Source organism: Saimiri boliviensis, chromosome 13, assembly GCF_048565385.1.
Source record: "Saimiri boliviensis isolate mSaiBol1 chromosome 13, mSaiBol1.pri, whole genome shotgun sequence".
NCBI lineage: Eukaryota > Metazoa > Chordata > Mammalia > Primates > Cebidae > Saimiri > Saimiri boliviensis.
In genome coordinates, this window is record NC_133461.1 from 109,227,160 (window position 1) to 109,253,261 (window position 26,102).

Below are 26,102 nucleotides of genomic sequence, written 5' to 3' on the forward strand. Positions count from 1 at the left end.
ACCTGAGGTCAGGAGTTCCAGACCAGCCTGGCCAGAATGGAGAGACCGTCTATATTAAACATACAAAAATAAATACACTGTGGAGGTGCATGCCTGTAATCGTAGCTACTTGGGAGGCAGAGACCGGAGAATCGCTTGAACCTGGGAGGAAGAGGTTGAGGTGAGCCGAGATCGCACCATTGCACTCCAGCCCGGGTGACAGAGTAAGACTCCATCTCTGGGTGGGGGGGGTTGGGGGGATGGAGGGGACGGGGGAGGGTAGGAAGGAAGAGAGATGAGAGGCATGGTTGCATAGCTTTGTTAAATAGTGCATCCACCAAACACCAACACTTTCAACATGGCCGGGCGCGGTGGCTCATGCCTGTAATCCCAGCACTTGGGGAGGCCCAGGCTGGCTGCTCACGAGGTCAGGACCAACATAGTGAAACCCCATATCTGCAAAGAAATACAAAATATAGCCGGTCGTGGTGGCACACTCCTGTAATCACAGCTACTCCGGAGGCTGAGGCAGGAGAGTCGCTTGAACCCGGGAGGTGGAGGTAGCAGTGGGCCGAGATCACACCACTGCACTCCAGCCTGGGCGACTGAGTGAGACTCTGTCTCAAAAATAAAATAAAAAATAAAATAAAAATAAACATAAAAAATCTCTATTGAAAGACACCAATCATAGTAAAAAGTCTCAAAATGCATAAGAAGGCATGTTTTGTGTATTTATAACCTTAGTTTTTAAAATAAGAGTTACAAGTTTATACAACTTTATTGGTTTTCAGTGATATGAAAACACAGCTTTGAAACTGTGTTTCAAAGACGCATTGCAACATTTCTGAAAACCGTTCGCATGGGCAGGTGGAAGCCAACTGGGACAGCCCTTAGGTCTGCCCTCGCAGCGTTTCTGGTAGGGGGAACTGGAGGTGCGTGTGGTCAAAGATTCCCATTGAAAACCATTTTCTGTGATGTTGAAGCTACTGTTTTAGAACCCGTTTTGAAAGACACTGACATACAGCAGTGGACACCCAGAGAAAATCATCTGGCTTTCTTTTGTTAGAAAGAGCAGAGAAAACCCTGAAAAATTAGGCAGGAGCATTCTGAAAGATAAGACTGTCACAGGCAGACAGAAACACGTGTTCATCGATCATTTCAATAAGATATTCTGAAATAAAGGTACTCTGAATTCCTGAAATTATGAGTTAGTATGTGTAATCTTGTCAAGACCAAAAGCAAAAGTCAGAGAAAATGAGTTTTCTTCTTAAATACAGAAAACCAAAATTCTGTGTAGTAGCAGTTAATATTGCTCTTACCCTCCAGTCTCTGCATATTTCCATGGTGTTTATCTAGTTCATAACAACTTATAAGGAGCATTCGGACACATTCATTCAGATGAGTACCAATTGGGTATTGGCATTTGGTAGGATTTCATTATAGAGTGCAGCCTTCTTTTAGAATGTATAAAACTTCTAAGTAGATAAAATGTGTTTATCATTTAAACATATTTTTAAAAAATTAAATCTATAGATATGTCGTGGCTTGACTTATCTATTTTGTTGTGCCAGGGGATCATTTCAGTCATCATTCACATCAATAAATGGTGTCAGCTATACAAATGGTGCACAGCATTGGGACTGCTAACCTAGAAACGGCTTCAATCAGAAAACAAACAGAAAAAAAGTGTCTTTAGAGTCACAAATTAAAATACCACCTTTGAAAATAACAAGCTTCCTTTATTTAAAACCTGTTATTTGCACTTCTGTTACAGCACTTACCACACCATATTGTAATTGGTAATTGTTTAAAAAATGATTTCTTAAACGATGATCTCCTTGAGGTTAGGGAACACATGATGCGTTTTGTTTGTTTATTTTACTTCTACTGCCAAATAATGGGTTCTTATTTTAACTTACTCTTTGGCATTTAGAAATAAAATAATTTGTTTGAATTGGCATACATAGGAATATATGGAAGACATATTTATGAATTTGGAGAAAGAAAGGCACTTAATTCTTTTTAATAGATGGGCAGCAAGAACGTCTTCATTTTCACTGCGTTTCTGGTAATCTCGGTAGTGTTTCTTTACTGTGCGCTGCGTGCAGCAGGGGAGCTTCTTAAATATCAAAACCTTTGGTCCCTACTCCTGGGTAGTCCAATCTCTAAGCCCAGGGTTGAGTCCTGGAACCTGCATTTGAACAGGGATCTCAGATTATTCTTCCTGTTGCAGATGGTTCACAAACCACATTTTGGGAAAATGACTGAAGTCAGAGAGAATTAGCCTAGCAGAGAGATAGGTATTGATCTCCATCCAAATCTTGGAACAGGCAAATTTAGCAACATGTAAAAATAGTATATTGATAATTCTTTTCTTAATGTGAATAACATTTAACTCAAACTGCTTCTGCGTATTTCTATGAGTATTAGCAATTTTTTTCTTTGCTAAATTTTATGACTACTTGACAATCATTTCTCAACAATGACAAACAAATTGAGATAAGGGTTTCTAAGGGCACACTTCAAGTTACATAACTTGTCGATGTGGATGATGTTAATGTCATCCAGAAATGCTCCTTATAAAACATGTATTTAGTATAGAAGTGATGGTATTGATCTTAATGATTTTATTTGTCCTTCATATTGATTACAGGTATTGATCATGCAGTCTTTCCATAAACAGTGCTTCATGATTTAGTTTCTGTTAATGAAAATATAACAGGTTCAATTTTGAATAGATATTGTACTTTCTAAAACAATTGTTTAGTTCGGCAATTTAGAAATATATGTTCAAAACTTAGGGCTGGAAAATTTGCAGCAAAACTCATTAGGAAATGAAAGATTTTTCTCCCGTAGTGCAACCTTATACATTGAGTGTATCTTTTAACTTGATATTTGAATCCAATCAATTTGAGTTAATGACTTGTTTAATTCCATTTAATAGATATTTCTTTTAAGGACTATAATGCTTTTAGCCTTAATGTCTGAAATTACAGAAAATTTTAAATAAAAATAAAGAAATCTCTCAATATTCGATACTCAATGAATACTTATTTGTGTTTATTTCACGTTTTGCTTTTGATAGATTTTAAAATCCATATTTGAACCTCTATCATAATCACCATATTAACTGTGCTCTAACTGTAAATTATAAATTGAATACAAAATCATACTGTAGATTATTTTGAAATTAAAATTTAAAAATCATATTAAAATATTGAAAAAATAGAATATCCATAATTCAGGAAGAGGTAAACTTTTATGTCCTTAAATATTTTGCCTTTTCTTTTAGACATAGGTAACTGAAATCCAGTAAGTATGACTCACTAATATAGACTCTTCCATTTTACAAATTTTAAATGTGAAAGTGTATGAACATTTGAATCAATGCATACATTATTCAGTTCTCCTGTTGCACTAACTGAGTTTATTTTCATTCCCAAAAATGGTTGGTTAATTAACTTGATTATAATATTTGTTACATTTTATTATCTATAATAGTTTATCTTATAGAAAAAATCCAAATTAACTCCACCAAGCAAACATGGCTTTATTTACATTTTGATTAAATTGTTTTTCCTATGTAGTAGGGGTATACGTGCAATTTGTAAGATATTATTTTATGCAAGATATTTAGTGAAATTAAGACTATCCATTTCTATTTGAGATGCATTAATATAGGAGCATATTTGCTCCCAATTACGTGTAAAATATATTTTGTATGTTTATATCTTCTATATTACATATATAATTAAAAGTCTTTAAAACAAATAATGTTAGGAGTTGGGCTCTGAGGGAGCCACCAGTTTCAGGTCTAGGGGAGAAAAGAATTTTCTTTTCATAAATATATAAATAAAATGTCACTAATATTTTGTAGCTCCTTGTATGTGCCAGGTCCTTCAGTCTATTAACTTTGCTGGTCTTTAGAAGCAGCCCATGAAAAAAAGAAGACTCAGAAATATCTATCACCAGGGATATTAAGAAAAGGTAGTGGCTGTGGGTGGAGAAGGATTATGAATAACATTATTAATATAGGGAGATTTTTTTCTGGTAGAACCATGACAAAGGATTTTTTATTTTCTACTAAAAGTAGGAAATCCAGATAAAATATTTCACAGCCCCAGAAGTCATTCATAGGTAATTAAAAGCCTTAGCAGTTCTTTTTCTTCTCTTTTTTTCTTTCTCTCCTTCCTTCCTTCTTTCCTTCCTTCCTTGCCTGCCTTCCTGTCTCTTGCCTTCTTGCCTTTTCTTGTTTCTTTTCCTGTCTTGTCTTTTTTTTTTTTTTTTAAATAGAAGGTAGTAAAGGAGTCACACCTCTGATACTGCCTGGCTAGAACAATTAGCAATTAAGAGCAGAGATAGATCAAATAATAGAAACAGGGTTTATGAAGTCTGCACTTCAAAGAGTGAACTGTGAACAATTTCAGGCAGAGGCTAAAAGTCACAGCCAGTTATGACACAGGAAAGAGAGTGTCTTTGTGGATTAATGTGGACCATGTGGAATGTTGTAGGCTACTATCAAACCAAGATTTAAGGCAAAGAGTATTGCTGGGAAGAGGGGACTCTCCAAGAGGTGGGCGTGTGCCAGAAAGATGGACTTCTTTTCACATTGTCTAAAGTAGTTGCATTTTTCATTTATTATTTGTATTTGCTGGAGCTACTTCCTGGGGGTTGAACTGTGTATAGGGCCATTGTCTATGACTGTTTTTGTTTTACCAGAATGTCTCAAGTTACATAACTGCTTCAGTTATTTTTCCAGCATGGTACTTTAAACAGGTGCATTGGTTTGCCACCCTGGCACGTTTCCTTAAGCCCAGGTAGGATACAGCAAGGCTGGCTGAGTGGTGCCCCTAGTGGTCATTGTCTGACTTAGCTTGCTGCTCCTTAGGAACAATGCTATGTTGTTTGAAATGACCAACTATTTTCATTGCCAATATTGTTAAAGTAATCTCTGTATTCTTTTTCCCGAAATCCTCAGCCACTTTTTAAAAAGACAAATATTACCACAAAGGTGACTTTGCTTTTTCCTTAAATATGCAGTGTTTTATATAGAAACTAAATTTATAAAAAGTTAGTTGCTTTACTAAAAACAACTAACTTTTTATGAATAAAAAAACTGTGTGTTTGATATATATAGGCTGATTTATTTCTTAACCTACTTTGCAGGTGTTTTGCTTTTTCAAAAGTTGAGTTGTATATTTAAAATAAGAGAATCTAAAAACCCATGTTCATTGGTGACATTGTCTTCTGAATTAACCCTCTATTTATTTAACTTTTAAAAATCTCCCTTTTAAGCACAGCTGCAAATGTCACTTGAGAAAATAATTCACTTACAAATCAGAATTAACCATAAAGTAATGAATATGTTTATTTGGCATAAATGACTAATTTTGTATTTTTAATTGAATAGGATAAGCATCAAATACTTTTCAGAAGACATTTGTACAAAGATTATGATAGCACAATATACAAAAGTGTCCTACATTCTGGGAACATAGACATATATAAAAATACTATATTATTATTAGGTATTTCTAGGTGGTATAAACATTTATAAATAAATGTTAATTTATAGATTTTTCCCTCTGTCATTATTCATCAAGGTGTTTTGCTTTAATCACAATCAATGGTTGTGACTAATTAAATAAAAAAACATTTTCATTGACTGTTTAAAATATTTTTGCATTGTAGATAAAATACACAGACACAGACACAGACACACACAGACACACACACACACACACACACACACACACTCTCAAGTTGGTGCAAAAGTAATTGCAGTTTTTGCCAGGCAATTACTTTTGTACCAACCTAATATATTCTCTCTATATATGTATATTGTCCTCTAAGTATGCTTAATATTGCTTAAAATACATGTTTAGAAAATGCCAAACTTCCTATCAATTTACTTGAAAATCAGGATAAAATTAATAAATTTTTAGAAAACGGTAACTTACCCAAATGATCCCACTAAAATTCTCATATTAACTAATGCAGGATTTGTCAACCTTGACACTATTGCCACGTGAGGTCAGATACTTCTTGGTTGGAGATATGAAGGGCAATTGACTGGACATTTTAGTAACTTTAGCAGTATCACTAGATACCAGTTGTGACATGTGACAACTAAGCCTATCTGGACATTGCAGCATGTCCCCTGGGAAGCAAAATTTCCCCTGGTTGAAAAATACTGAATTAGATGAAGCAGTAGTTGAATATTTTTCTACAAAGAATACAGCATGCTCAAATTGTTTTCCACAAAAATTTCATCACATATTGAAGTTACAGATAACTGCACTTTTTACAAATATTTCCAAAGAAAGGGAGAAGAGAAATATCAATTAATGAGGCCAAGATAACTTTGTAAACAAAACAGATATGGATGTTATAGGAGAAGAAGAGTCCCGGACCATTGTCATTTGTGAACATAGGTATAAACATCCTAAAAAATGTTATTGACAAATCAAATGTAATGGTATTTAAGACAATATTATAACACGATAAAGTTTAGTATATCCCAAGAATGCAATGGCAGTTTAACATCAGAAAACTTTTTACCATTTACTGTATTTACAGATTTAAGCTACAAAAATAAAGTTATCCTAATAGAAGCCAAAAAGGCATTTGCTAAAATGTTACATTCATTTAGGATAAAGACATTTAGCAAACAAAGAACAGAAGGAGGCTTCCTTAAAGTGATAAATTATATCAGCCTTGCTATATAAAGTATATCTAAAATTATATCTACCAAAAATCTACAGGAAACATTATTTTTATGTAAAAACATGGTCTTTTATCTAAACTTGGAATAAAAAGATTCACACCATAACCTTTTCTAAAAATCCTTATGCTGAAGCTCCATTCTAGGGCAATAAGGGAATATAAAAACACATTAAGACTTCCAGAGTTAAAAAGAAAGAAACTAAACTCTCATCTTTCTTAAATGGTATAAATGCCTACATAGAAAAATCCCAAAGATTATATACACAAATTATTTTAAAAAATGAGTTTAGCAACCTAGCAAGAATTACATATTTAAATACTGTACTTCAGCAGTAATTTTATAATGTGATTGGAAAGGAGATCATTGGAGATGACAAGGAAGCATAAAGTTACTATGAATAAATCTTACAGTAGATTTACAACCAGTATTCTAAAGATTATAAAATTTTAATGAAAGTCATTATGCAGTCTAAATAAATGAAGACATTGTTAATAGTCTTATATATAAACACTCAGCATCAAAAATAAATTAAGAATCCCAAATAAATCTGTAGAATTAATGCCATTCTAATCAAAATAACAACAGGAGATTTTATTGGAACTTGATAAGCTGATTAAATAGAATTTAGTGACAGAGTAATATGTCAACAATAGCACAGACACCTCTGAGGAAGGACAATAAATGAGAAGAGTTAGAGAACATATTTATTATAAAGTTACAGTAATTAATAGAGCACATTAAGTCAAAGATAAGTCATTAACCAATAAAACATGAAAATCCACACATGTGGCTTCACAGATCAATGAAAGAAAGAGATCTTTTAATAAATTGTATTGGAACAAAAAGTATTCAAATTTTAAAAGTTAGGTTATTTAAAAATCAGTCACAAATAAAAATTTCAGATAAATTAGACTTAAACATGAAAACTAAACTTTTAAAACTTTTAGAAAAAAAATAAATAACACTTCTGTCCTTGGCATAAGCATTTCCTAAATAAAATGCAGTCATCAAGGCCACTAACCATAACAGAAAAGTAAAATTAATGAATTGCAATTCAGTTTTGTTCATCAAGATTACTGCCTAATAAAGAAATAGAAAGGCAGAACAAATCGGGAATAGATAGATATGCCCAATGAATGACTAACAAGTAACTAGCAGAGAATATGTAAACAATTGTTCCAAGAAGAAGAAAAAAAACAATAAAAATGTGCAAATATTTTGAATTGACACTTCAAAAAAAAGGAAAACAAAATTAACAAATAACTATACCTAACGTTATACAAATATTCAACCTCATTAGTGGCAAAAACAATAAAAAATTAAAACCTCAATACTATTTGACACCCGATAAACTTGCATATATTATGACCTTTAGCAATAGGCAGTGGCAAACAATATATTGATTGTTAGGAAACTTTGTACCATGATGATAGAAGTATAAATTGATAGAACCATTTAGAAAACAATTGACATTTAAAAAAAATTAACGTTCTTGAAATTTTACTACTATGGTAATGACATTCCTAGAGAAAAGTGTATATGTAACACCAGCTGACGTGGAAGAAAGTTCATAGCAGTGGATTTTCTTATGGTTATCTAACAAACAAATCAATAGGAGTAAACACACAAACACCCAATAATTACCTAAATGTCTTACAGGAGAATAGAAACGTAACATGTGATATGTTTACACAATTGCATTTTGTATAGCAGTGAGGATAAGTAACATACAGCTCCATACAACAACTTGATTAGTTTTGGAAACATATTGTGATTGAAAAAAATGCAAATTCAAGTCGGATACTAGTTTTATAATGTATCAAACAAGGAAACTCAGCCACAACTTTTGACAAAATATGTTTAAGATGAATTTATTTTGAAATGCTAAGAATGATCAACCCGAAATGTAAGTGGTATTCTGTCACTGAGGGAGGGAAAAGGATGTGTAAGTTTATATTTAGGTGGGGGGAAAAAACCTTCAAATTTTTCATACGAATTAATTTATATTCAGAGAATTATCATGCCACCTTTCTGACCACATATGCGGGATTGATGTTATTGGCACAAATTTTTCATTTTCTCATTGTTAATGATACGGACAGATGACAAGTCAAATGTTTACATTTATTGCCTATGTGAGGAAAAAATCTGGTAATTCTTAGACATAATAAATTAGGGAATTTCCCATTAATTAATGCTGAGAATTTGGATAGTTATGCATTTTCACTGGGAAAATAAGTGACCTCTTTCCAAACTACCAAATGATCTTAGAGGTTTATATCATTGCCACGATAATTAGAATAATTTTAAACCTTTCATTGTTTGAAGGCTGCCAACGTTTGCAAAGTAGATAACAGCAGTGAATTTATTCTGCTAACATTTTTTTCTATTTTACTTTGTTCTGAATTTGCATTAAACATACATTTATGCACAGATGGGTACAAGTAGTTATAGATTACTATAGAAATATAAATAGATTATCCTATTACAAAATCTGTAGTATTTGCAACAATACTACTGGTAAACCAAAGTTCTTATTTTGCTGATTGATTAGCAGTTGGATTACAAACATTGATTACTGGCTTCTCAAAATGATTACTATAAGGGAAGAAAGTAAAATATTAAATATATGTGTACATATGCTCTTTCTAAAGGAAACACATATATTTTCTGATTGTTAAATAAATCATGGCTATGATTTACAATGTTACATCAAAATAAGTGTGTAATTGGAGGCAAGTTTTGTTTAAATAGAGTCATAGTCTCATTTATTCCCCTGTGATGAACACAATAGCATTGGTGTTACAGCTGAACCTACCAATGTTGAACTGTGCACCACCCACACGTACCAGCCTTTGGGGAGAGTGAGTGAATAATGTGATGGTTACCACATTGCTTTGTTTTTCACTCAGGAGTCAGAATCTAAATATGGCGTAAATTTAGTACGTCCTTCCTTAGACGTAAGCCTAGAATTTCGTATTCTGTCCACTTATGCAGAGTCAGAATTGCTCATGAGGACAGGCTTCCAGCCAGACTAGAGGCAGCTCGGGGGCTGGCTGCCGCTTTGCATCTGGGCAGGGCAGTCTCCATGGAGAGCCTCTGCGCAGACCAGCCTGTCACTCAACACGGGCTCCAAAGCCATCATCGATCATCATGGATGGTGACTGATGACCTAGTTCCTTCATCACTAGGTGGGGACATTTCTAAATGGTGACTAAAGCATCCTCAAAAGTTGTTTTAAGAGTTCAGTCCGTCGTGTTAACTGATAGAGTTTAGCAGTTTTGGGAAAAAGCCTTCTTCATCTCACAGGACCAAAGACATCCACCTCTGACAACTCACCAAGACAAGGATTTAGATCCGTAAATCAAGTATGCTGAGCCAGAACAAGACAACACTGAGTATCAAAGTTTTTAATAGAAGCTGCTGCTGAAGTTTTCCCTTCCACCCGATTGGAGTCAGAGCCATGTAGAGACAGCTGGGCATGCAGGTGGGCCGTCATTCCCACCGGCAATGCTGAGAGACCACAGCAGGCAGGGTGAGTCTGAAGTTCACCAGAGTTCACTGGTGCTTGCTACAGGTCTCTACCGTATCTTTCGGAGATTCCGTGATGTCCTACTTTCTTGCACATAGCTCCCAGTGGATTTTGTTAAGATTCTGTTTTCTCTGAGAGCATGCTATTACTCAGGAGCTTATAGGATTCTCTGTCAAATACTGCAAGTTTGAGTGGCAGGGCCTGACCTTGGACTCTCCAAAACTGGGTTCTCCTGCCTATTTAACGTCATCCATCCCCATTCTCCACTGTTCATCTTCTCCAGGTGCCATCATCTCCTCTTGGTACCATCCAAAAGCTGTCATCACTTTCCTCTTTGTCTTTGTTAATGCCAGATGATCTTGAAAAAAAAAAAAAAGTCTTCTTTCCCCTGACTAATTCAGATATTCAAACTTTACCACCTTGACTGCACCATACAGAATTTCTGATTGAGAGGTTTGCTCAGGCTGTTCTTGCCGTTACTTTTCTTTTCTTTTTTTTTTATTGCATTTTAGGTTTTGGGGTACATGTGAAGAACATGCAAGCTTGTTGCATTGGTACACACATGGCAGTGTGGTTTGCTGCCTTCCTTCCCCTCACCTGTATCTGGCATTTCTCCCCATGCTATCTCTCCCCACCTCCCCAACCCCTGTCCCTCCCCCATTTCCCCCCAACGGACCCCAGTGTGTAGTGCTCCCCTCCCTGTGTCCATGTGTTCTCATTGTTCAACACCCTCCTATGAGTGAGAACATGCGGTGTTTGATTTTCTGCTCTTGTGTCAGTTTACTGAGAATGATGGTTTCCAGGTTCATCCATGTCCCTACAAAGGACGCGAACTCATCGTTTTTGATGGCTGCGTAATATTCCATGGTATATATGTACCACATTTTCCCTATCCAGTCTTCTTGTCATTCTTTTTCACTGCATTTTTACTCAGTGTCACTTTTTGTTTCCATGTCTTTCCTCTTATTTTGCTTTTTTAAAATGACATTTTTGTTTTTAAAGAAACGGTTTCACAGTGTTGCCCAGCTGGTCTTGAACTCCTGGGCTTAAGTAATCCGCCCACCTTTGCTTTCTGAAATGCTGGGATGTGTTTTTTAAAAATTGTGGTAAAAATACATATAACACAAAATGTGCTATCTTAACTATTTTTCGGCCGGCAGTTCAGAAGCGTTATGTACCTCCACATGGTTGTACAACCAGCCAAATTGTCCATCTCCAGAACTTACTTATCTTGCAAAACTGGAATTCTGTTCCCATTAAACCGTAACTCTCCATGTTCCCTTCCACCGCCGCTGGCAACCACCATTCTGCTTTCTGTCTCTGAGTTGCACTGCTCTAGAAACCTCATGTAAGTGGGATCATTCAGCATTTCTCTGGCTGTGGGTGGCTAATTAGACTTAATATATTGTGCTCAAGTTTCATCCATGTTGTAGCATGTGTCAGGATCTGCTTCCTTTTTAGGATGAATAATATTCATGTGTACAGACCACATGTTGATTATCCATTCCTCTGCCAAGGGTCACATGCGTTGCTTCTACCTCTTGTCTGTTGTGAGTAGTTCTATTACATACATGGACAAACAACTATCTCTTTGAGACCCTGATGTCAACTATTTTGAATGTATCCTCAGAAGTGGATTCCTGTATTGTATGGCAATTTTATTTTTAATTTTCAGAAGAATCACCATTCTATTTTTCATTCTAGCCATTATGTGCCATTTTGCATTCCTATCAAGAGTCCACCAGGTTTGTAATGCCTTTACATCTTTGTCAACACTTGTTATTTTCTGTTTTTATTGATTTATTGGTTTTTGAGGTTGGTCATCTGCATGTGTGTGAGGTGATGACATTTGCATTTTTCTATTGATTAATAACATTGAATGTCTCTTCATATCCTTGTTGGTCAGTCCACATAATTCTTGAATTAATATTTCAATTTATTTCTTGTGGATTAATTGTGTCTCTTCAGGTGGATTATAAATTCCTTTTAGTAACTGCCACTAACTCTGAGTCTCTGATATATTCTTTCAGCTTTCCCAAGCTCTGTGAAGTGTCTGGGTTAGTCAAATGAGGATTTGAAGAAAGGATGAAAATTCTATCTCAAGAAGTGTGTCAAGAGAATTACCACAACCATTTAAATAGGGTATTGAGTGTTTTCGGTGGGCTTTAGAATTTACTCCCAAAGTCACGGATAACTAGCGTTCTCTTGGTCTGCTTTGTAAACTTTGCATTGACCTCCAAAATACTCACAGTATAGAACTGTCAAAGGTCTGTTAAGGTCTCTCAACTTTGTCATCTTTTTGTCTTTAATTATCACACACACTAGGAATTTTCAAATCTAAGTTCCTGGATTTTTGTCTTTCATGAGACTTCTCAGATATTCAGATGCCTAAAACTCTACAGAATTTATACTTGAATCTGCCTTTCCTTTTACTCCAAACTTCCTCCAGTCTGTCAAACATCTTTACTTCTAATTTCCCTAGATTTTCCACCTTGATTCTCAATTCTTTCTTACTACTCAAATACAAGAGCCAGTATGTCTTGTCATTTTTTTTCCCTTGTTGCATTTTCTGTGTTCCCGTAATCAATATCCAGCTCAGCTCTCCATCACCTCGATTCTGTATACCTTTAAGAGTTTTTGGCGGTTACACTTATTTCTGATTATTTCTTGGCTTTGATTTGTTCTGAATAATGATGCTGTCAAATCTTTGTTCATAAGGGATTGTTTCTAACTGGCAATTTTCTAGTCAAGTAATATACCAAAGTCCTTTGCTTATCGTATCATGATAGGTATCTTCAAATATTTTTAGGAATGATATGTGAAACAGATATGTGACTAAGTCTGCAAAGTTCTAGAGAGGTTCACTTGGATAGCATTGTATAAGTCATAGAAGCATGCTTGTTTGATATATGAGATATATTTTTATAATTATTTAAAGGTAGTTGTGAAAGTAATTGGTTACAGAGACGTGGTGATTTTCAAACAGAGTGCAAATTAGCTTTGAAAAAGTTCCACGTAATGAAGAGCTTACTAATTGATTAGAAGTAAAATTAATCCTCCACTGTTCCTTCACATTGCAAAATCTATGGAGTCATTGTCTTCATTTCTCACTATTTCTTGACTTGTTTTTGCTCAAAGAAAGCCACACTTTAAACAGAGTCCTAGAGCACCTGGCTGTCTTGGAAACTGTCTTAAGCTAGCTCCATCCTGAATGCATCATCTGTAACCTAATCCAGATCATTGTTTCAATGCTCATATCTTTCCAAAAAGCTTTCATAGAATGGTTTGGATACAAATAAAGGTCCCACTCTCTTTGAATTCTTTAACGCATATTATCACAGCTTCATTTTAGTTGCTGTTTCTAATTCCCTAGTTATATCGTCGCTGTGTGTCATTTCTGCCTGTCTGTGTTGATGAAGGCTGATAATTGGGTTCTCCACTGATTCTGTGTCTGCCAAACTGCCTATCACAATGTGATGTGTGGTGACTCACATGTGTCTATTTGGTGGATAGATGGTGAAAAGTGGCAAGATTATATATTGGAACATTAATTCTTGATGACTTAGTCATTAGAGTGGAGTCACTCTTTTAAATGTGTGAGAATTACTAATCCATGCATTCGTTAATAGTCGGAGGAAAATATTTTAAAACAATGAATTAACAAATATAACTGAAAATATTTTTTTTAATGTGAAAATTGACTTCATCATGACACTTGGATGGGGATGATATAGATACCTGTGAATTCATCCAGTAGGGCATGATGAGAGTAATCCCAGCAAATAAGCTTTGAACTACAAGGGCACCAAGAAAGCAATGGGTTATTCTGTCTGGCAGAGTCAGGCCAGAATTCACAGAGGAATTCTTCTGAGTCACAGTTTTATCAAGGTGGAAAGGGGAGTGGTTTCAGGAAAAGGGAAAAATAAGAGTGAAGCCTGGTTTACATGTGTGTGTTGAGGGGTAAGTGGTGGTGGATGAAAATAAGTGTCTTGGAAAATAAATAGGGATTAGATTCCAGTTTGATGGGAATAGAATATTTAGCCGTTGTGGAATGTTAGCCGCAAAAAGAGGAAGTGAAGAGAGACTCTTAAAGTAGCTGAGTGACACAATCCCATTTGCTCGGGGTAATTTTGAAGATGGTAATGATGTAATTCAGATTTAAATGACATTTAAAAACAATGCAGCCAGGCGCAGTGACTCAAGCCTGTAATCCCAGCACTTTGGGAGGCCTAGGCGGATGGATCACAAGGTCAAGAGATCGAGACCATCCTGGTCAACATGGTGAAACCCCATCTCTACTAAAGATACTAAAAATTAGCTTGGCATGGTGGCACATGCCTGTAATCCCAGCTACTCAGGAGGCTGAGGCAGGAGAATTGCTTGAACCCAGGAGGCGGAGGTTGTGGTGAGCCGAGATTGCGCCATTGCACTCCAGCCTGGGTAACAAGAGGGAAACTCTGTCTCAAAAAAAAACAAAACCAAAAAAAAAAAACAATGCATACTCACTCAAAGAAGCAGATAAAGACTGTCTTGTTTGCAAATTGCCAGTGGGGCCCACTGTGGTGGCTCACACCTAACTAAATCCTAGCACTATGGTAGGCTAAGGTGGGAGGATTGCTTTGAGCTCAAGAGTTCAAGACCATCCTGGACAAAATAGGGAGGCCCAGTTTCTATGAGAAAAAAAAAAAAAAATGAAAATTAACAGGACAACATGGCACATGTCTGTGGTCCCAACTACTCAGGACATTGAGGTGAGAGGATAGCTTGAGCTAGAGCAATCAAGGCTGCAGAGAGCTGTGATTGTGCCCCTGTACCCCAGCCTGGGTGACAATGCTAGGCTCTGTCTCAAAAAAACTAAAAATTGAAAATTTAAAAAAAAAAATCTGATGGTTTCCATGAAGAGGATAAAAATGAAAAAATACTGACAAAAACTACAAAAGAAAACTCCACAACTTATATATGTAGATAACTGTCGAAGATCATTTATTGTTTTTTAGAAATTGTGGCACAATTTGCTGGAAAACTTGGCTTCTAATATGAGCACCATTTGGTCAGAATGTCATACATATCTTAGATCATCAAAAGAAAATATTTTTATTTAAAATATTATGGTTTAGTATTCAAAAAATGCAACATTTATTATGAAGCATATGCTTTATAAGAACAAAGTATATTACATCAAAATAACTTTTTGAAACAAAAGAATGTTACGATAATTTTGTTTTTTATTTTACTATTTATTGGGTGACCCAATGTAATATACTGTAAAATTAATTAGTCAAAATCAAAGGCAAAAGACAAACCCTAAAATTCAACATAATTCTACTTAAGATTGTTTATCTGTTCGACCAAAAAAAAAAAAAATACGAAAACTATAGTTTGTTTCTCTCGCAAAATTAATAGGTCTTTCTTAAACTTTAAGAAAAAAATACCTTTTAAAAATCCAGGTAGATCTATGAACTGTTAAAGAAATATCGCCCAAACACTTCTCTTCTTGGAGAATAAAGAAACGGTGACAAAATTACCCAAAGAAAAAATAATTTTAAACCATGACCGCTAAGCCTTACTGGTAGCTGATACATGGTACAGGGATTATGTTTCCTTGCCCCTGATTTTTATGCTGACGTGTTACCACCTGGGCTGCTACCCAGGAGATTCTGTGAGCAAAACAGGCATATTTTAATTGGTTGATTTGACCTTGTGAAGTGTTGCTTTGTTTTATGTGTTAACGTAAGAACCTCTAATATCTAAGTGAGAATTTGTCCCAGAAATAAACAGAATTGAACCACCGATCGGCCTCTTTAAACTTCAGGAGGCTAGCTGATATTGTCTAGATGCATTTTCAGTGTGATTTCTTCAAAGCTAATTCAAGTGTCTAGGTTAGCAAACAAAGCCGGAACACAGACCATGCCCTTCCCAATTCTTGTGTATTTATGATTAAAGAGAATCAAAAGTACATCTTTCGCATCTAATTGGATTTGCTTAACTCATGTAACTGTATATTTCCACTTAATTGGCATATTTTAAAATGCGAAATTACATGTACACATTAGAAATGCATTCAGAATGAAGCCACATCATTTCGCTCTGCATTTTCCACTCAGTAGCCCCTTGACTGCTCATGCTATTTCTGCTCTTGTTCTTCACAAATACACTCGTACTAGGGTGGCCAAGATGATCCTTTTAAAGAAGAAATCGAGTCATCAATATATGGCTTTCCACGCTCCTGTGACCCTCCCTGCTGCCACGTGGGAGCCAGTACCTCCCCGACAGCCCACGGTGATTCACAGGCACGTTTTCTGCCTGGTTCTCCCCCACAGCTCTTGCCTTCTCTGACTGGGGTGTGGCCACATTGACCTTTCCATTTTCCCAATGTTCCCAGTAAATCTACTCTGAAGACTTTTCAAGGTTTCTCAGTCTTTTTTTTTTTTTAATTTATATTTTAGTTGACAAATAAAAATTATATTTATTTAGGGTACACAACATGAGGTTTCGAAACAGATCTACATTGTGGTGTTACTCAGTTGAGCTCATTCACTTACATGCGACACATGCTGATTGTTGTTTATGATGTGAACACTTAAAATCTACTCTGTTGACAGTTTTCAAGTAGGCAGTCCATTGCATACTGCATGTGTTGTCTCCATGCTGTTCAATAGAACTCTTGAATTTTTGCCTTTCCTCTAACTGTAATTTTGTAACCTTTGGTCATTATTCTTCCCACCCCCAGCCTCTGGTAATGGCCATTCCACTCTCTGCTTCATTGAGTTCAACGTTATTAGATACTTCATGTAAGTGAGACCATGTGATATTTGTCTTTCTGTGACTGGCTTATTTCATTCACTGTGATGTCTGTTTCATTCATATTGTCACAAATGACAGGACTTCCTTCTTTTCAAAGGTTGAATAGTATTCCATTAGGTATACAGATTATGTTTCTTTATCGATTCACCTGTTGATGGTCACAGGTGAATCCATAGGTCATTTCCATAGCTTGGCTATTCTGAATAATGCTGCTAAAGACATGAGCTTGCAAATATTGCAAAGACATATGGACATCTTCTCCTTTGGATGCATACCCAGTAGGATTGCTGCATCATATGGTAGTTCTATTTTTAGTTTTTTGAGGAAACTCCAGATAGTTTTCCATAATTGCTGTACTGATGTACATTCCCACCAACAGTGTACAAGGATTTTCTTTTCCCCAAGAAGCAAAAATAGACAAATGAGTGGCATCAACTCAAAAGCTTCTGCACAACGAAAGCAATAATATAATGAAGACGCAACCCAGAGAGGAGGAAAAACTTATTTGCAAACCATGTGTCTGATAAGAGGTTAATGGACAAAACATAACAAAAAAACTCATATGACTCAATAGAACACAAATAACCTGATGTCAACAAGGGCAGAGGACTAGAATAAACGTTTCTCCAAAGAACATGTACAAGAGGTTAACCAGAATATGAAAAGAGGTTCGACATCAGTACTCATCAGGAAAGTGCAAATAAAACCACTGTACAGCCTCACCTTACACCTGTCAACTACTACCAAAAGGATGAAAGGTAACAGGTGTTTCCCCGCACTTCCTGACATGCCGGCCACCCACTTTTTACCCTGCACATTCTCAGATTTCAGATCAAATTTATCATGAGCAAATTATCTGTTTCCTTCCACCCCATTATTGCGAGGCTTGATCCTAGAGTTCAAGCACTGATTACAGCTGTGTGTTTATGTAAATGTGCTTGTATAAATATTTATGCATTTACGTGTTTTCCCTATAAGACTGAAAACTGTGTGAGGGCAGGAAATATTCCTGTCCTGTTCAACACAGTGTCTGGGTACTCACCAAGTGTCTATACAATGAATCAGTCATTTGTCAAAAAAATGAGAAAATGTTTGTCTCTTTTACTGGAGAATAATGGAGTATGCGTATGTCACTTGTTCATGAGAAGTAGGCGTGGTGTCATATTTGTAAAAACTAGGACAGCTGTATTGGGAAGCCTTTCTGGAATTTTTGAAATTTTGAATTTATGAACTCGTTTCAGTTAAACTTTTCCTCTCAAGTTTCCAACTCTTCAAAGTCCAACAAATACAGTCTTGAAAATTATTGAAATCTGTTTTCTAGAAATACAGAAATAGGCGAAACTGTTGACTTTGGGCTACTCCAGAGCTTCAGTAGTAGCCCAAAATAGACAGTATTGCTTATTTCTGTATTTCTCTGACTGTATTATGTTCTGAGGTTAGTGCACAAATGGGTATTATTTATTTATTTATTCGCTTTTGAGACAGAGTCTCACTATATCGCCAGGCTGGAGTGCAGTGGTGCGATCTCGGCTCACTGCAACCTCAGCCTCCCAGGTTCAAGCGATTCTTCTGCCTCAGCCTTCTGAGTAGCTGGGACTACAGGTGCCTGCCACCATGCTCAGCTAATTTTTTGTGCTTTTAGTCGAGATGGGGTTTCACCATGTTAGCCAGGATGGTCTTGATCTCTTGACCTCGTGATCAGCCCTCCTCGGCCTCCCAAAGTCCTGGGATTATAGGCATGAACCACCACACCCAGCCTATTTTAATTGTTAACTTAAAATTCTTTGTTGCTACTGAAAGGGATAAAAGTTTAATCATTTGGAAATTAATACTTTATGATCTAATATTACTCTAACTATTTTTGAATACAAAGACTGTATGAGGGAGGATGAGTCACAAAGGCCAATAAAACTGCTTTTGAAAACAAAATACAATTAATAAAAACAAAATTTAGACAAGTAGATAGCTGATATTTGGGAAAGAAGAAAAACATGGTGAAAATTGTAATGTTAATATGTAGTTTTTAGCTTTGAATGTAGATGTTTTATGTCATAAAAATTCTGACACTTTGTAGTGTGTGTGTGTGTGTGTGCGTGTGTGTGTATTTGTGTGTATGCCACTGTGTGAGCAACTTCTCCCTAGATCAGATCACATTTATCTTACTCTGCTCAGGCTAAAAGTCAAGACATCATTCATACCTCTAAAGAAATCACTGCTCTATTTTAAATGAGATGAAATAATTCACGTGCTTTTATTTTGTGCTTCCTTCAGATACTAGGACTCTGCCAAGGTATTTAGGGGACTTTTCCTTTATTTGTTCTTTGTCAGGCTGACAGAAAGAGGAATTTGGTACAGTAAGTTACTAGCCATTGCTTTTTGTCACCATTCTGTGGTTTGTAAAACTCTTTTCATCCAACACCTGAGAAAATATCTTGCCTTAGTATTATTACTCATCATAGAGAAAAACACAACTTTTGTATGCACTCTTCAACCTGTAATATTTCCTGGTAAAGAATACACTGCATCAAGCCCCAGCTGGTGTCCTTTTACCGTTTTACAAAAACAGTGAAGAATAACTTCTAGAGTCCATGAATATATTCTTCCATAGTGAAGACATGATTTTACCACCAGATTGTTCCTTACATGTACAAGAAATATTTATTTATTTATTTATTTACGGACAGGGTCTGGCTCTGTTGCTCAGGCTGTATTGCAATGGCAGGATCAGAGCTCACTTGAACTCTTGGGCTCAAGCAATCCTCCACCTTGAGCCTCCTGGATAGCTGGGACTACAGGATGTGTGCCATCATGTCCAGCTGATTATTTTTCATTTTGCATACAGAGTCCTCCTATGTTGCCCAGGCTGGTCGCCAACTCCTGGCCTCAAGGCATCCTCTAGCCTTGGTCTTCCAAGGTGCTAGGATTATAGACAGGAGCCACCACAGCGGATGACAAAAATATCATTAAAAAAAAAATAAAACACAAAAGAAAATAATGCTTTGAGCAAAAATTTAGTCCAAATAATAGTGTTTTATGTGACTTTGTTATTTTTATTTAGTAGCAAACTTACTGTAAAATCCATTTAATACATTTTAGGATGTTTTAGGGGCAACACATATAGACAATTGCAATATGGGTTTCATCTGGTCCTGTCTATTAACACTGATGTATAAAGAATTACATTGAAATATTTTCTAGTTATAGGCAATGTTTAATAAGGTCAATAACTAGATGGATTTCAATTTTAATTAAAACCCATCCCCATGTAATCTATTGTTTACATATATATTAAAGGGTTTCACAGATAGGTCTACCTAAAATCCGTATGAATTTCTACCTCCAGACATTGATTCCCGAAGGTACAGTCCATTAAATAGAAGCATAATTGCAAAAGGTGGGCAAAGTTTTAAAGACCTGAAATAATAAGATGTTCTGGACAAAATTCCTTCTTCTTTTTTTTTTTCTATTTACGTCAATTTGAGCACATCTTCCATTTTTAACGATTGCACCGCTGCCCATTTTGAAAACCTTGACCAGGCTGATGTACTTTTTCAGCTTTTTCCTCTCCTTGTTTATTTCTTCACTATCTCATTCATGTATTTTAAAATTAAAATTCCAAAGATAAAACATCTGTTATCTGATGATATAGTCTCTGTGGGCACATTTTAACTAATCTTTATTATATGGAAGCATAATAATTTCTGCCTCTCAACTTAACATGATTTTCAGGATCTGGATGTAGCAAGAAAGATCATGTGGAACAGGACAGAAACCATTTTTATAACTGTAATTACCTCCACTGCCTGCCTGTGATGATTTCAATTTCCCTTTGCTGTTCCTTTGATTAAGTCTTCACTCCCTAATGCATTACACTTTGCCTGGCTATTATTCCTGGCTGTTTTTGCTGATTCTTCCGTGAAGCTGCTGAAAAGGCAGTGTAAGTAGGAACTGTTCTGAGCAGTGGCATGGCACCCAGGCCTCCTGCTGAAGAGGAAGGCGGCTCAGAATCCCATGAGCGCCGCTTCCCCTGGAAGACGTCTGAATCTGCTTTCCGTAAACAAGCCAAGCACTCACTCAAGTTGCCTTTCCTATTCTTGTATTCCTTTTCATTCTAATCACAGAGGAACTTCTGAGATTTTATTTTCTTCTATCGAAATGCCTACATGCCGTTTCTGAGTCCTAACAAGGCCTAAAAATATGTAAAACTTGTCTCTTTAATTACGATGGTGACATAATGCAGAGACAGTGTGTCTACATTTTGGAGAATGAGAGTAAATGAAAATAGGCTTATAGACTTTTTGCTGAAAATATTGAAATTAAGAAAAAAATGCATAATCTTATAGAGTTGTATTCTTTCCTTCATTCATGAAACACATGGCTTAATGGATTCACACGGAAAGACTCAGTTTCTGATTCCTGATAACTTTTAGTCTTCTTCAAGCTTTGGAAATGAACAGTAACTTCAGCACAGAGTGTTAGGGCTTTCGAGGTGCGTGTGCAGGAGTTAGGGCAACACACTGGGCGGTCTCCACCCGGAGAGGGCAGGGACATTTTCTAATGAGACCTCTGCCTCACCTCAGTCATGGGGAACAATTCTAGGTTGAAGATAGCTAAATGATGAACAAAGATGTGGGGCAGGAAAAACTCTGGATCCAGGGACCACATAGGAGCAGGCAGAGCTGTGAAACAGCATGGTCCATCTGGGGAATTTTAAATCCTCACGTGACTGATACACATGGTGAAAGTGGTGAGCTATAAGGTCCGAAGGCAGAATCCTGATCATGGGGCCTGCTGTGATGATGGGGTTTTAACAGTTTATCTGCATAAGTGTGTATATAGAAATCCTTAAGTTCTAGATAGAGAGACAGATAGATGGATGATAAATATAGACAGATGATTAATAGATGATAGATAGAGTAAAGGCAGGTAGATGGATATAGATAGAGGATTGACTGATAGATGGATGATAGCTGATTGATACCTGATAAGTAGATAGCTAGATGATATATGCAGATAGGCATTATTAATATAGTAAGGTAGATAGATGATAGATTGATAGATGGATGATAGGTGACTGATACACGATAGGTTTATAGATGACTGATAGACAAATGATTGACAGATGATACCTATAGAATAGGTAGGTAGATATAGATAAATGATGGATGATAACTGATTGATAGATTATAAGTAGATAGATCTAGATGATAGGTCAGTCAATGATTGATCAATAAATACATGATATATAAATAAGTAGATAAATGAAAACTGAAAAGGTAGACATGATTTTAGGCCTGAGTCGCGTTCTGTGTCCATGTTGTAGGCTCCATCTCGTTGCTAGTAGCAACTCAGGTCAGCTCAAGGTCCCAGGCAGCCCTCTCTGATAAGCTCTTTGTAGTTTATCTAACTCAGTGGAGTGTTTCTGTGAGCACAAGCTAGAGCTTTGCAAAACTCCATGAAAATGATGGAATGCCTTCCTGAATTATTAGTCTTACTTGATGGCTTCATAAAATAGTATTTTCATATCTATACCCATAATTTTAAACTTAAAACATAGGGTTGAAAAACAAGGGGGCTGTTGATAGGACAGCTGTGTGTCGGACTGTCCAAAGGCATCCCATAGGGAAATATTTCGTTTTTGCTTTGGGGGATGTCTGGGTAAAAGTGTTGGAGGAGCTTTGCTTCTGAGCTCGGGCAGCCTCTTCTGTTTCTGATTAGCTTGGCCTCTACTCAGAGTCGCTGGCCAGGGGTTTCTTGTCAAAGGTGTCTCCCTGGTGCTCACTGCTGCTGCCTCAGAGCTCTTAGTTTATGGAGACCTTCTTTGCACTCGTACCAGAACACCTTTATCTCTTCCTCAAAACCTTCATTTATTTCCAAAACAAATGAACACACAGAAGTAAGGGTTGAGTTGAGAGTGACTGCGTGGGCAAAGAGGAATACACTGTGAATCTGGCTAAAGAAATTTTAAAATGTAACAAATGAAAACCCCTACTTGAAACGATGCTTCTCTGCCTATATTTATCTTTGTAAACATCTATAGCAAAAATTTTTAATCAACATAAATGTATGGGCCTCACATCCAGATCCCTAAGAAGAAAGAGAGGAAGGAAGGACTGAGGATAGTTGTATTCATAAGTTACGGTGTCTTCTCAGCACCATCCGTCTACCCACAGCCATCCTTTCATCTATCCATTCACTTCACGGGCACTCAGAAAGTACACTGTGGATGTGCAGTCTGCACTTGGTGCTGGAGAAGCTTGCTGCAAAACCTCCGATATTAAAAGGATTGACGTGCAACTTTCCAAAACTGTTTTTCTCTGTCTTGAAGTCACAGAGCAACTGCTGGCATTTACTTACCTTCTGCATTAACAGTTCTCTCCTTGTTGGTTTCGAAATTAATTTTCTTTATCGTGACACAAAGACCCAAAATATGACTTTTTTCCCCATGAGAACAGATGGTGAGGAGGCAGCAGCACTTACAATTTACCAAAACGGGGGATACTATATTTAAACGGCATATTAATGCATGATTATACAGCTGGACAGACTGTGTTCCTCTGAGAGAATGTTGCTGTTGCTTTTCTAAAATTTACTAGTGCCATCATAACATACTTAGTGGGAAAACATGGTTAAGAAGAAAGAAGAGAGGGAGGGAGTGAGCATGGAAGGAAAGGGAAAGAAAGGAAAAAAAAGTAAAAAAAGAAAAACATACACCAGATAGAGAATAGATCCTTACAAGTATGTAAGGTGATTAAATACTTCCAGCTGCAAAACAAAGTGCTACTGATTACCTGATTCCTTGAAGTTAAAAAGCACATCTTTTAACTCGTTAGCAAAGAGACATGTTTATTTTGAGTTTATTTTATAATCCCATCTTCAATTGCTGCATTTTGGTGAAATACGTAGTATGTATCTATAACCACTTAATTCACTATTAGGCAGCAATTTTAAGCCACAGGAAAAACTTAACATTGCATCTTCCTGTGTTTGAGGGATTGACAGGGTCTGTAGTTGGATATTTGAACCAGAGGGCATAATGGAAGGGGTAAAACTCTATTAAATATTTAAAAATGTACCTTTACATCAATTTAAGCTTGGGTTATTTCAAGGATGGTACTTAAGGCTGATCGCTTCTGTCCCATCACAGGGTGTGTTGCTGGTGTTTACTATGTCACTCATTATTGTAGCCTTTACCAGTGTGTCCTGAAGCTGCACAGAAACACGTCAACTTGCTACCCTGTTGAGTCTATTTAACAAAATTCTGCACTATCATATTTCTAAGACTAGAGCACGTGTCACAAGCTTTATTTTCAATTAGCTCCTAGCTGAATACTTTCATTTGTGTCTCATTTTAATTGAACTAGGCCTTCATGAGGTAGTAGATTATTTCTCTTTAAGACACACTGCCAGAAAGACTTTGGAAGTCTTTGTGTCTTCAGCTCCCAGAAGGAACAAACTCTGTCTGCAGATATTCTAGTTTCTGAAATCAGACTTTGAGTGGTATTTTTTTTCCTAGAAATATGTCAAAGTGTGTAGTTGCTTGGTACCAAATGTTACTTTTTAAAACAATTTTATGTAAAATTCACATTTTTTTTTAACAAGGGAAGTTATATTTAAAAGTCTTCCCAAAATAAAATGAAGGGAGAAAATTCCAAGTTTAAAATTTTAATTATAGCAAAGTTATCTCTATTGATCTAATCAATTTATCTAGAAGCAACAGAAATGTGATTAAACATTGAAAGATTCTAAATGAATATTGCATTATTTAATGCATTCATACTATTGTTTAACATGTATCATAGAAATGTTAGCAGTATTCATTTTATTTGTTAATAGCAACATGATTCTCTCAAATTATTGTGGTTTTATTTTTTTCTGAATTTTAATAACTAATACATGTTACACAGGAATTTCTTATATAAGCATACTAGTGTCCAAGAAACATTTCTGAATTACATGTCCCCATATAACAATAAATGAACTTTGAACTTTTGAAAATGTCCTAAAAGTATACTGCATTTAAACACTGTGAACAAGCTAAAAGACTTATAAATGTCTTTCTGGGCTTCACCAACCTTTCTGGGATAGCCATTTTCTCCAAATTGCTTATATGAGGAGATGGTAGTGGGAACTGCTCAATGATTCCATCTTGCTTAGTTTTGCTTTGCATAAACTTAGATACAGGTATCTAATCCCTTTTCCCAAAGGAGGCAGATTTTTTTATGGTTGCAGGATACAGCTGGTTTGTAGTGTGGCAACAAATGACTTCCCGACTGTTTTGGTAAAATCAACTATAGTCTTGGTGATCCTCCAAGGTGTTCACCTTGCATTGGTTGGCTCATGGATATGCAACATGTGTTTCCGCGATTGCTGTGTTTACATGATTACCTGTGTTTCTGTGATTGCTGTGTTTACATGAGTATGTGTGTTTCCGCGATTGCTGTGTTTACATGATTACGTGTGTTTCCACGATTGCTGTGTTTACATGATTACCTGTGTTTCTGGGATTGCTGTGTTTACATGAGCATGTGTGTTTGCAGGATTGCTGTGTTTACATGATTACGTGTTTGCAGGATTGCTGTGTTTACATGATTACATGTGTTTCTGCGATTGCTGTGTTTATATGATTACCTGTGTTTCTGTGATTGCTGTGTTTACATGATTACGTGTGTTTCCGCGATTGCTGTGTTTACATGATTACGTGTGTTTCCGCAATTGCTGTGTTTACATGATTACGTGTGTTTCCGCGATTGCTGTGTTTACATGATACATGTGTTTCCGCGATTGCTGTGTTTACATGATACATGTGTTTCCGCGATTGCTGTGTTTACATGATTACCTGTGTTTCTGGGATTGCTGTGTTTACATGAGCATGTGTGTTTGCAGGATTGCTGTGTTTACATGATTACGTGTTTGCAGGATTGCTGTGTTTACATGATTACATGTGTTTCTGCGATTGCTGTGTTTATATGATTACCTGTGTTTCTGTGATTGCTGTGTTTACATGATTACGTGTGTTTCCGCGATTGCTGTGTTTACATGATTACGTGTGTTTCCGCG

At 36.3% G+C, this 26,102-nt stretch overlaps 1 protein-coding gene across 2 annotated transcripts in view; it reads left to right on the top strand.

Moving 5' to 3' along the window:
- The window catches only part of CSMD1 (CUB and Sushi multiple domains 1), a 2,098,967-nt gene that overhangs the window by 40,797 nt on the left and 2,032,068 nt on the right, over positions 1 to 26,102 (top strand). The gene's annotated exons all lie outside the window — the stretch shown is intronic.